The sequence below is a fragment of the Crocodylus porosus genome, unplaced genomic scaffold (assembly GCF_001723895.1).
Source record: "Crocodylus porosus isolate Cpor-Errol unplaced genomic scaffold, CroPor_comp1, whole genome shotgun sequence".
NCBI classification, from domain to species: Eukaryota; Metazoa; Chordata; order Crocodylia; family Crocodylidae; genus Crocodylus; species Crocodylus porosus.
In genome coordinates, this window is record NW_017728943.1 from 106,100,154 (window position 1) to 106,107,209 (window position 7,056).

Sequence of the window (7,056 nt, forward strand, 5' to 3'; positions counted from 1 at the left end):
TACTTATACTCTACAGGGGCCATTCGGGACCTTTGGGGTGACCCGCAACCGGGAGGCGCACCCCAGTGCCCACAGGACCGTATATGTTTCCTGGACTGTATGGTCCAAAGTGCCAGAAGTTTGGTCCTCAGATCCATAACTTCATGCATAACTTCTCCAAAGGATTGCTCTTCCTGTCTGTATACACAGGTAAAATTTTAATTCAATTCTCATTTGAATTACTGCTACATCCTCATCTCCAGCCTTGACTAATGTAATCTTGTTCTGGACCTATCCATTCAGAATGTTACTGCTTTGCCCATGTCAGTCATGTCTGTCTTATCAAAAACGAAATGTTTGTCTTCATAATCAGAACCCTCCACTGACCTTTCCCTGTCATCTCTCATTCGTCATACTGCAAAGATAACTCACAATCTCCCTTGAAAGCTTTTCTTAAATCTCTGCCATAAAGCCTACAAAAAAAACTTGACAACAGCTGTGCTGTAAAATTGCCGCCTACCATACTGACCAATTTTGTCACATTGCTTCCTTGCCCTTCCCCATTTGTCTCATGCCTCTTACTTTGCCTCTTTCTTAAAGCACTGTGGCACAGAAAACATCTTTGCACTGCATGTGTGCAGCATGTGGGACAATAGAGTCCTCATCTATAAGTAGTCATAGGTGCCACAGTAATATAAACAATAATAATTTGTGGGGAATAGAAATATTTCACATTCCCCAAGATATGAATTTTCCATTAGGTAGACAGACCTGAAGCATGGGATACACGAAATGAAATCCCATGCTAGTGAATCTGCATAATTGAGTTGCCTTTCCATTTTTAAGAATTTGTCTAACCCAAATTCGGGGCAAAACAGCAGGAACACATGTAGCTAAATATTCACCACCTATTTGCCAATAAAATGTTCTGTTATATAATGAAGGAGTCAAATTCTGGCATTCAAAATATGAGTCAGACTGTCTATTGTTCACAGATCCTAAGAATATTTTAATTTTAAGTATGTTGAAGTCCCATGTCTACCTTTACTGAAATCATGTTGCAACATCAGAGGTGATAAAATAACTTTGGCCCAAGTAATTTTATATTAGCTACACATCAACATGCGTGTGGATGGCACTTCACAACCATAAGAGACACACCTTGACACAGGAAATGTATTGGGACTTTGCTGTGAAAAAGGCTTGTAAGATTGGCACCTTTATTGTTCAGAGGATGTGTTGGCACAAGCTCTATGCTATACTTTACGTTTTTTCACTTACCTTAAGTCTTCAAAACACTATTACTGTGTAATCCCACTCTCAGATCCCAGGCTAAGCCTTCATGGCTGGCTAGCAAAACATTCTTTTTAAACAAATTATGTCCAAGAAAGAAACAGTTGAAAAGTATTATTGTGCAAACTTCACAATGATTTTTCCTTTTCCAGGGACACACCTTGAAGTATAAATGCATTTTTAACCAACCAAACAGGAGAGAAGTGTGAGAAAACAAAAATAAAGACCGTATGATTTTTAATGAAAAATTCCCTCGAGTTAGTCTCAGGTTGCCAACTCTGACTGAAGCTATTCAGAGATTTTTTTCCAGCATGATGTAATATAATATCCTATTAAAATCTCCTGGATTGCTTTCAATAGTCACTGGCAGATTGATGGTGACTCTGGTAGACTCCCAGCCAATCCAGAAGGGTTGGCAACCCTAAGTTAAACAAAAGGCATGGATTTCTATGGGTCTCATCTTTTATTGGACCAACTGCATGGCTGGGATAGACAAGCTTTCAAATGCATCAGCAGAATGCATTATTTTTGATTGTGCTTCTCCAATTCAGAGGTCTACTTTATCCTTAGAAATTGAACACATACTTTTAATTATTTACAAAGCAGTTGAAGGTCAAGACTGATTCAAGTAAGTACTTAAGTGTCTCCTGAATTCTCCCACGGTTCAGAAAACACATAAGAACATTCTTACCTTTAAGTATGTACTTTCTGCCAAGGATTTGAATATGCATTTACATGCTTCCCTGAATCAGGGCCCAAGCCAACTGTAACACATTCCCTTATTCAAAAAGGGAATGTAATGTGAATGTAAAGTGTGCAGAGCAGGTGGAACCAGGGGGCACTCTGCATAGATGTGTTGACTGTTAATTTGAACTACAACTCCCAGAAACCTCTAGGGACTGGGGAGCAAGGGAGAAAGGAAGGGGAATTTTGATTCTGGAGTAAATGGAAGAGAATTGGACATGGTGCATGGTGGAGCTGGAGAGCTCACTGGCTTGGTCAACCAGGACTGTGGACTGAAGAAGCTTGACTCAGACTTGGGGGCTGCCACAGGCTGCAGTTTGATTGCTCTAGGGACTAAGGGGTTGTCTGGGCATACCTTTGGTAGTGTGAGGATAAAATTAAGGTGCTGAGTATATGTTACCACAGTGTTGACATTTCTTTAGCTGTACCCACCCCTGTAGCCCATTGGCTTGTACCCTAACCCCTATAATTTCCTATAAAGAAGTGGGAACTCTCCCTTGTTTCTTGCAAGTTTCTGGGGCTGCAGTGTTGGCACAGTTTGAATAAAGATTTATTTTCAAAACAAGCTTTTCCAGTAGCCCACTCACTCCCTATATAAAAAAGTCACAAATGAGAAGAAAGAGACATACTTTCCATGAATGCTAACCACTTCCTGGAAATCAAGTCCTTAACTGAGATGAAAAATCATTCAAATATAGAGCTGTAGAAAGAGAGAAGAACCTGTAGAAAAGAATGACTTGAAGCAAAAACTTTACTTCATATGCCCAGATTTTTATTGTTAGAAGCAAAACAAGAAATTGCTTTTTTCCATAATATTAATAAAAAGCCATTTACCAGCTACTGGGGGAAGAGAAGTATAGAAATATTTTCCTTGTTTTTAATTCAGTCCTCACTCTGCTCCAGCAACAAAAAACATGGTACATTAGTCCAGTGTAGCCATGGCTTTTCCCGGCACTTGGGTGGAGGCAGGGCATTCAGCCAGGGTTGTGCCAGGTGGTGGTGCGGGGCTGGGAGCGGAGCTGTGGAAAAATTTGGGCTGGCTGTAGCCTCCTCCCAGTGCCGCTGGAGCCCACTCCGAGCCCAGCTCCCACGGAGAAGACCCCTGTACAGTGCCAGCTCCACTCTGCAGCTGCCGCCCGCTCTGAGCCATGCAGATCTGGGGACATACCACTTTCTACCCCTGCCCTCCTGGGGTGCAAGCAGTGGCAGGAGCTGCCTGGATGCACTGATCTGCCCCCCATGCCCCTTCCCTCCCCACTTCTCTTCCACCACACCAGACTTACCACCTGATGGCAGCTGTATTGGATATCAGATTGGTATCTGCCAATATGCTTCCTTAAATATTGGCTATTGGTATTTGCCTAGTCTATGCCTCCTTAAATATCGTCTGTCAGCCCCCCAAATCTCTATTGGTGCACCCCTAGTAAACAGTTAAATAGTTTATGTTAACTGCAATAGTGATGCCTATGAACTTGCCATTATTAAAATAAAACAACCAATAAAAGATTTGCATACCACATAGGCCTAATTCTGCAGTCAATAAGAGAAATACTGACAGGTAGTGCTGTTCTGGCTCACACACTAACATTTAAGTACGAACTGCCACATATAACCATGTTAGAAATGGAGTATTGTTAGAAATGCACAGCTTGCATCTTGCGCCTGATAAGAAAGAAACACTGCCAAGGACTTTTTTTTCCTTGGCCAGCCTTGCCACAGTTTTTCTTAAATCGCAGACTCTCCCCCAGCCTCCCCCTAGCCTTTCTCATGCAGATTACAGAAGCTGGAATTCAACTGACTGTGTCCTTGAAAGGGGGCGGGTTTAAACTCTTGGTGACCTAAAGAACTTTCTGAGCATGCGGAATTAGCTGATGCATATTTACTTCTCTGCCCTGCATACTTAAGTAGTTAATTATAATGTACATGCGATGGATGTAGTGATGTAACCACATATATGTTTGTATGAAATGGAAATGAGCTGTAAGAGTTCCTGTTTCTGCACACGTGCCCAGGAGGGAAAGGATAAATACAGCCTGCAAAAATTCCGTGGTGGGTTCGGAGTAATCTGAGTTTTTGACTCTGCTCTGACCCTATTTGCAAATACACCTTTTGTGCTGCTAAATGAGTGTGTGTCTATGATTTTGGTGGCCTCCAAGAAACGGACCGCAATCTTTTGCAACAACCAGACCAGGGGTGTTTCTAATAGTTATATAATTGTATTTTGTGGGTGTCAAGAATCAATGAGATTTTGCCTGATTTAGAAACTTCCATAACATACATCTGTGCCCATCTACTGCCCTCCTTTGCAGGCAGACAGTTAGAAGTAGTAGTTATCACTCTAATCATCCATTTGAGTGCTAATAACCTTTAAGTGTCCTCTTGATCCAGAATTAGGAGAACCATCAATGCTTAATATTTAGGTGTAGCTGTAAAAAATAGTGGATGTGTCAAAATCTGGTTCATAGCACAAACAAAACAAGGGCATCCAGACAGATGGAGAACCGTTACAGATAGTGAATTTTGAGTACTCACAGAATGAGAAACAAGGACATTCGCATTCATTTGGGCTCTTATTTCAATCACTATTATGTAAATTATATGTAGTTATACAGTTATTTTTATTCAAATAGGGAAAATTTCTACCATCACCTCCTTGCTCCTGTTGAGTGGTTTGCTATTCTAGGGATAATTTCCCTGGAATCAATGGAGCTACTCGTGTATTTAGGATACTACTCAAACTGAATAAAGGTAGCAGGCATGGCCCTCAGTAAACTTGAGTCAGAAAGAATAGCTAACTATGATTCCTATCAGATCTCTTCTTTGAAACAAGCACATTTAAGTCAACAAGAAACCTTACTCAATAATCTTTTGTTAAGGACCTAGGAAAGGATGTCACTCCTATGGAATTCCAAATACAGAAGTGCCAAAGTAAATTGCTTGTATTGTTTTCATGATCATAATGTAAATGGGTGATAACACATCAATTTAAAAAGTATTTCTATTCTCTGTAAAGCACTCTGAAAACAATTAGTATAAATCATCTCTGCTACAATTACATTGATATAAATTGCATTAAAGCCTGGATGAATTTCACCAAATAAACATTTGAGTCACATTAAGGAATTATTGTTGTTAATTAACTAAGGCACAAAAACAGAACAGTAAAAATCTTTCATGCTGTTAAAACAGCTTGGAGAGTTCTAGGGCAATAAAAAACCACACCTGGTAGTAAACAAATTACAGCATCATTTTATGTTTGAAAGGCTTGTAATTTCATAGTGAGCATAGTGTACTGAAAAATTGAGTAATTTTAAAATGAATAATAACTTTTAAGCAGCACCTATTTAAATGAAGTCTTGAAACCAAATAGAAATTACATAAGCTTACATCAAAAAATAATCTGCTTTTCCTGCATATTCAGACATGCTTGTCAATTTGCATCTTGGAACACTAGTTTTGAATTGGCTTTTGAATTGACCCAAATAAGCTGCAAGAAAATAGCCTAAATGATCACCAGCTGTAAATAAAAGATGGATAGAATTTTTGCTACATAAATGATTACTTTGAAAGGGAAAAAAAGTCCCTATGATTAGCTATTTATTTCTAGCTAGGCTTCTACTACAGAAGTTGACATTATTGAAGTAATGGTCTACTTTAAGAGCTGTATATGTCTCCCACCTTAGAAGGATTGCAGTATATTGGATTTACAATTATTGACTTATTTCTTCCAATTTTCTCATCTCTCTCAGCATCCAATTATAAATATTTAATGGGAAGTCTTAAGAGTAGTACTTCAGGATAGCTCTCTATTCTTCTCTTTTTACTTTTTACATCTTCACTAAAACCATATCCCCTGCAAACAAACTGTTCAATAATCAAAACAAATTCCTATCAATATCATGACATTAAAATACTAGTGGATGGCTTCAATTCAAGAAGCATACATTACTTTATGGCAGCCCTGAAGCTGAGCAAATAATTTGGCTTCTATGTCCATTCAGTCCGTCTGGGAAATTTGGCAAAGATTTCAGTACTGATTGGGGTAGTTAATTTTCTCATGTGGCTGCTCAGTGCTGCTATCAGTAAAGGCAGGGGAGTGAGCAACAGAAGAAGCTCCAGAGGCCTCTGTTTCTTTTACCATTGGATTAAACTTTCTGTAACCTCCTGGATGGTAGAGACAAAATACTAAATAGAGCACTGTTGCAATCCAGTAAGACAATTAATTTGTTCCTGTGCAAAGAGGAAGAGAGAAAGACCATGTATATATGTCCAAATGATCTGGGAGAATTCTCCCAGTAGAAAAACTTACTGGAGAATCCTGTACTACTGATGTTTGAGCTCATCAGCGGTGAGCCTGCAGCACTTGACATTGGCCTGCCTGGAGGCCCTAGACTAGAGTATCAAGTACTGCAGTCTGGGCAGGCCAGTGACGGGGCTGGTGGGGCAGGGGTTGCTGGGTCAGTGAAGGGAGGTGGGGGAGATTTGCTGGATCAGTGACAGACAGTGAGGGGGCTGCTGGGTCAGTGGGAGGAGATGGTGTTACCTCTCAGCTCCATGTTCTTGGGGAACCCTGACACAGGACACAGACTGTCTGACTCACAAAGAAACCCTCCCCCCACCTAAACAGAAACCGATAAAGATGCAGTGAGAGACACACCTAAAACCCTCCAGATAAGGGTGACAAGAGTGAAACAACTGCCCTAGGTCTTATTTGCATCCGAGCTGGAACCAGATGACCATTCATTTACATGAGAGATGGAGAACAGAAAGCCTGAAGCAGAGAGGGCAGTGAATTCTGGGATCAGAGGAGCAGGGGAGCACTGCATGATGGGGAATCTGTGCTCCAAATGCTAATCAACCCTCACACCCAGCTCAGCATCTATCAGACCAGTTCTAATCTGGATTTACAAAGGACTCCCCGCCCCCACACACACACACACCTCTAAGCAGAAGTAAGTTTACTAGGCATCTCGGGCCGTACATTCCCCGGTCCCACTATGGGAGGCCTATGTAAACTTAATTGGCTAAAACTCGGTTGCC